Raw genomic sequence first — 6,062 nt, 5'->3', positions numbered from 1 at the left:
TGTATGGCCACCCTTCAGTATCCCACTTATCCTCTATGCAGCACACATAATATATCTGAGGGGTAGAGGCCTACCATGTCTTTGTGCAACAGTCTTGAACAAATAATACATTCATGTTAGGCAATGCTCACTATTGGCCACCTTACACATCCATGTAAATAAGTGGCTGTGTAATTGTGGATGTAGTCATGTTACTGCACTTCAGGTATAGCATGCTAGCTGCCTGTCTGGCACACATTATTATTGTTGACTGACCACAAGAAGCATGTTGATCATGGCTCACGTTACTACACCACATCCAGTTCCACTGACCACAAAAGTACACATAGCAGTTATTGCGTAGCACCGTCATGTGTTTTGTGTGTGTGTGTGTGTGTGTGTGCAAATATATGCGCCCACAGCTTGTAACACTTGCACAACATTGTTATGTCCTTGTACACATTGTGTCCCAGGGTGGAGACAATCACTGAACAATTACACACAACCATCAAGTACACGTATACTGTTATTAACAAGGGCTGTCTACACTTGCACTGCATGTTCCTGTGCAACATATAATCTGCATGCTGACACATGTGCAGTGATGTTTTTCCTTGTGATACTGTCACCCACTCTCAAACAGTATTGTGCATGTGTTGGATTGCAGGTGTGTCTGCGTTTGTATCTCCTGTACTGAGGAGTGTGCCTGTGTGCCTGTGCACACGTGTGCATGTGTGCATGTGTGCATGTGTGTCTGTGCCCCTGTGCACCTGTGTGCCTGTGTGCTAACATTGTGTACACATTTGTAAACTGTGTTTCCTATCTTCCTCTCACAGGTTCTGATGTTGCTCTGGTGGAGTGCAGCAGGGAACCTGAAGCCACTGCTGGGGCTAGTGATAATGATGATACATGTGTAATGGCACAGGGAGGTGTGACAGGGTCTGTCATTGGTCAGCCAATCGACACTACACAGCAGTCAACCCCATCAATGCGCACAGTCATCCTGCCGATACATCCATTGTCACCAATGTCCTTAGCTGAGGGACAGCATACAGTGGGCATTGACCAGGGTAGTGTGGTATCATTGGCACATGCATCCCCTCACAGCAGCCATGACCAGATTCCTGACATGGTACCACACAGGCAGATGTCCAGGGGTTCTCGTGGGAGCATCCGTGGTCATACTGCCCCTGTCAGACGTGCCCACAGAGGTCTTTCAACCTCAGCTATGTTCCGGGCTGTAATGCAGGCACAGGCACGTATGGAACGGTACACCAGACAGGGTCTGAGGGAGTTTAGAGCACATCGCACTGCTATGAATGACACTATGTGTGACGTTGCGGCTGCCATCCGTAATATCAGCGAGGTCATTGATAGACGTTGGGGGGACACATTAGATCTCTTCCACAACTACATGTCCAGGAGCCAGGACAGTGCAGGATGGTTGAGGCGTCGATGTGGACGTATGCCAGCAACATCATCAGCTGGCAGTCGTCACAGACGACAACAAACCCGCAGCCGCTCCCATAGTGCCAGTACCAGCCTCAGCAATGCTGGGTCTGTGCTGTCGTTACACCGTCCTAGAAGACCACGTGCACATGGCTCTGGACAGTCCCAGCAGGGACATGTGTCCAGTCAACAACCCACTGCTTCTGATGACAGTACCCAGTCTGGCTTAGTACCTGATACTGTCCGTAGCACCCCTGCCAGGCACAGGTACAGTGACCGTGGCCAGAGACAGTGATCTGTATGACCTAGCAGGTACAGTCTGTGGCTGTCCACAAACACCCGTATATGGCAGCCATGTGGTGGAACTGTGTGCAAGCATACACACACACATAATGCTAACACCTAGGGCTAACACATACACACACACATCGCATCAACATTGCCCCATGTTGTACTGTTGTCCCTCACTAACACACACACATATACATGTCGATTGGATGTGTCAATGGCAGACACACCCTGTGCATATGATGAAACTGTGCCACCTCCTGCCATCTGTAACATTGATGCAGGAACAGGATAGCATGGTGCTGATGCACAGGTTGACTACATAGCACTGTAGTAATAATATCGTGTTGTTAACAGTACAGTGTAATGATATCATTGTGGGTATATTCAAGCATGCATGATGCATTAACTATGATTGTCATTGTAGTTTTGTATACACCAGTGTTAATTCGCAAAGTGTACTGTCTGCACATGTGCCACATGGCTATTGTGTGTACCTGTGCCTGCATGTGTTGGGGTGTGGACAGTACGTGTGATGTTTGCAGTACAGAGTTGCAGGTGTACATTTGTGAACATGGTTAGCATGGAACATGACATGGTTTGACAGTATGCTGTGGGTGATACGGTTTCCATATGTCAATGGTCTGCATTCTGGTACTATACACAGCCTACATAGCCTGACATTCCATGGTCATTATATGGTGTCTCCTCAACTGATACACAGATGTAGGAACCTGGTGTCAGTGATATCTCTGCAGTACTACACTATACCAGTAGCCATTCTTACTGAGCCCCACACATCCCTTGGAACAATACTCTTTGGCATATAGCAGTCTCATGTACATGTCAAGACACTACGGATATGTCCATCCACGACTGCAAATGCATACAGTGGCCTACAATGCATTCTACACATGACACACCTAACCACCACAAGGGTATCATGCAGACAGATACTTGTTGTCCAAGCCATGCTGTATTGCTGTAATGCAACTGTAGCATTGTCATTGGCATGTAGTTAACATAGTATTCCAACAGTACCATGTAGGTGGTAGCACCCATCATGTAGAATGGGTAATGGTGTGTACATGTGGACAAGTGATATTCACATTTCCAAAGGTATTCTGCAGTCCCTCGGTGTATCACCTAAGCAAGACGGTGTCTGTATGCATATCAGCAACAGTTGCCATACACCTACACTGGATGTCCATCACTCACAGACTTTGCTGTGTTTTAACATGTCTGACATATACTCCAGACATGAACCCTCACCCACATTAATCTATCAAAGCTGTCATGGGTGTGTGTCACACAGATGGCCTAGGACACAGATCACTGCAGTAGCCTGCATTGTCACCAATATACATGTATGGCCTAAGGTCTGGTAAGCAGCAGCACATGCTGGCAAAGGTAACAACTGTAATCATATGAGGCAGGCTTCACACATAGGAGCTATTAAAGGTCACAGGTACATATCTGTATGTGGCACACATACCTGATGTGTGCAAGGAAATTACTGTTATAATAATATGTCATACAATAATAAAAGCAAAACACACAACACATTAACAAACTGTGTGACAAACACACACATGTCATTTGTAGGATTCAAACTGCTACCTAACTATGTTATGATACTTGAGAGAGACGCATTAGCACAGTGTGCTATTCACATTACTGGATGATTTCTCTTCTCCTGCTGTATTTATAGGGTGCTGACATCATCAGTCTTTCCAAAGAGGAATGTACATCTTTTAGTGTGTTATCCCAGTCTTCAAAAAGGCCATTCTTTTCACAGAGAATTGCATACATACACACTCCACTGCCACCCCACACACACAGAGTTTGCAGGATTCAAACCCCTACCTACCTATGTTATGATTCTTGAGAGAGACGCATTAGCGCAGCGCGCTATTCGCATTACTGGTTGATTTCCCTTCTCCTGCTGTATTTATAGGGTGCTGACATCATCAGTCTTTCCAAAGAGGAATGTACATCTTTTAGTGTGTTATCCCAGTCTTCAAAAAGGCCATTCCTTTCACAGAGATTTGCATACATACACACCCCCTGCTACCCCACACACACACAGCATTTGCAGGATTCAAACCCCTACCTAACTATGTTATGATACTTGAAAGAGATGCATTAGCGCAGTGCGTTATTCGCAGTACTGGATGATCTCCCTTCTCCTGCTGTATTTGTAGGGTGCTGACATCATCAGTCTTTCCAAAGAGGAATGTACATCTTTTACTATCCCTCAGTATGGGGGATAACAATATCTGTGCATTAACAGACGCCTAGTTCAGGGTCACATATGCACACTGGCACTGCCAGGTTATGTTCTATACCATGCTTCATGACCACAGGACTTGTAACACACAACACAAGTAGGGGGTGTATCCATATACATCACAGATACACACACCTCTGGGTTGGTACCACTGCACTAAGCATGACAGGCCATACATATACAACTACCATTGTGCAAAACTGCATTTTGGTTTGGTGTGTAGTTCAGACCACCCCCCCCCCCATACCCAGGAACCGCACTCAGCTTTCCTGGGAACAGTGTTGGATATGAAGGTCTTCACACACACCATTATAGTGGTTGACTTCAGGTACACAAATATTGACTGGGGATACTACTCAGGCCCTCAACAACATCACCCTACAGCCACTACAATTTGTGGATCCATGTGCTATGGCACAACCAGTCACCACACCCACAAGGGGGAATACATATTGGACCTGATCATCACCAACATGGGGACTCTATGTTCCACACCGGAGGTAGAACCCTCATTGTTAAGATCAGACCATAAACAACTTTCCCTGGATATCCATATCCCGTCCCCACCCCCAGCCAAGGAAATCACTGTAAAGAATTTCTCAAAAGCAGACTTTGCACTTGTGAAGACTGGGGTGGAATACTTCAAAGGCCCCGTGCTGGAGGATAATACAGCCCAATCTGCAGAATCCTTTACAAACGCATTGTATGAGCACCTGCAGGTATGCATTGATCATGCTATCCCAAATAAAACCATGACTCCTCCAAAACAGGAGACCTGTCTGGTTGACCCGGCCATATATAAGCTGTACAACAGAAGGAGGAAGCTACTACATAACAGAGCAATATCCCACAGAGGGAGGACATCTCTGAACAGTATTGGCAAGACACTTCAATCCCTCATATAATCATCACTTGCAAGTTTTGACAGTGAAATTGACCAGACACTACAGATAATCACAAGGCCTTCTTTAGTTATGTCAGGAATATGTGTGGAAACAACCCAGATATGCTCTGAATTGTTGCATAACAGCACAAAATATGCCAAACCTACGGACATAGCCTACACCCTGGCAGACAGAGTCTGCACAAACACCCCCCCTTACCCCCCAAGGGTACAGATGCCCATCCCAAATTAATTTAACCTCCCTGACATCACAGATGCACAGGTGAAAGGTGCCCTCTCCTCAGCAAATAACACAGCATATGTATGGGACCGACGGTGTCCCAGGCTGTGTCCTACACAAGCTCTGAGTAGAACTGAACACTCACATTAAGTCACTGTTCCAACTTAGCCTTACTACAGGATATGTACCCTGAGAATGGCATACAGATACAGTGCTCCCACTCCACAAAGGTGGTGCCACAACGGACCACAGGAACTATCACCCCATACGCCTGACTGGTGTGGTAGAAAAAGCTATGGAGCATATTATCATGGAAGTCATAATCAAAAACATTGTGAGCCTCCAGACAGTGGATCATACACAATTCAGCTTTGTTAAGGGCAGATCATGCCTCTTACACATAGTTCATATCTTTGAAACAGTTACTGAAGCCATGGATGAGGTCAAGGTAGTTCACATAATCTACCTGTACCTTGCAGAAGCCTGCAACACAATACCCCACTTAGGCATCATACATATGCTTACCAGCTTAAATATCAACCCCTATATCACTAGATGTGTTGCTATCTGCCTCAGGGATGGAACCCACATGGTCAGAATTGCAGGTGCCATGTCCAATTTCAGACCAGTTACAACTGGTGTCTCACCGGGCTCAGTTGTGGGACCTGTCCTGTTCGGTATGTACTTCTCTGAGGTTCAGACTAACACGGGGGGGATTATGTCTAACAAACGTCACAGATGACTGCTAACCGAGGGCCATAAGCAACACTACAGCTGACACATGCTTCCTCCATAAGGGTCTCACAGAGATGGATGCTTGTTGCCAGAGCCATGGCCTTGTGCTAAATGCTAAGACATGCATAGTCATCCCCTTTGGGGAAAACAAGGTGCACACAAATCACCACATAAGTGGTAATCTATTAAGTACAGAA

This window comes from Protopterus annectens, chromosome 7.part0 (genome assembly GCF_019279795.1).
Source record: "Protopterus annectens isolate FY-2018-M chromosome 7.part0, PAN1.0, whole genome shotgun sequence".
Lineage (NCBI taxonomy): Eukaryota > Metazoa > Chordata > Ceratodontiformes > Protopteridae > Protopterus > Protopterus annectens.
The sequence above is the reverse complement of the archived record's forward strand: the minus strand, read 5'-3'. Positions refer to the sequence as shown.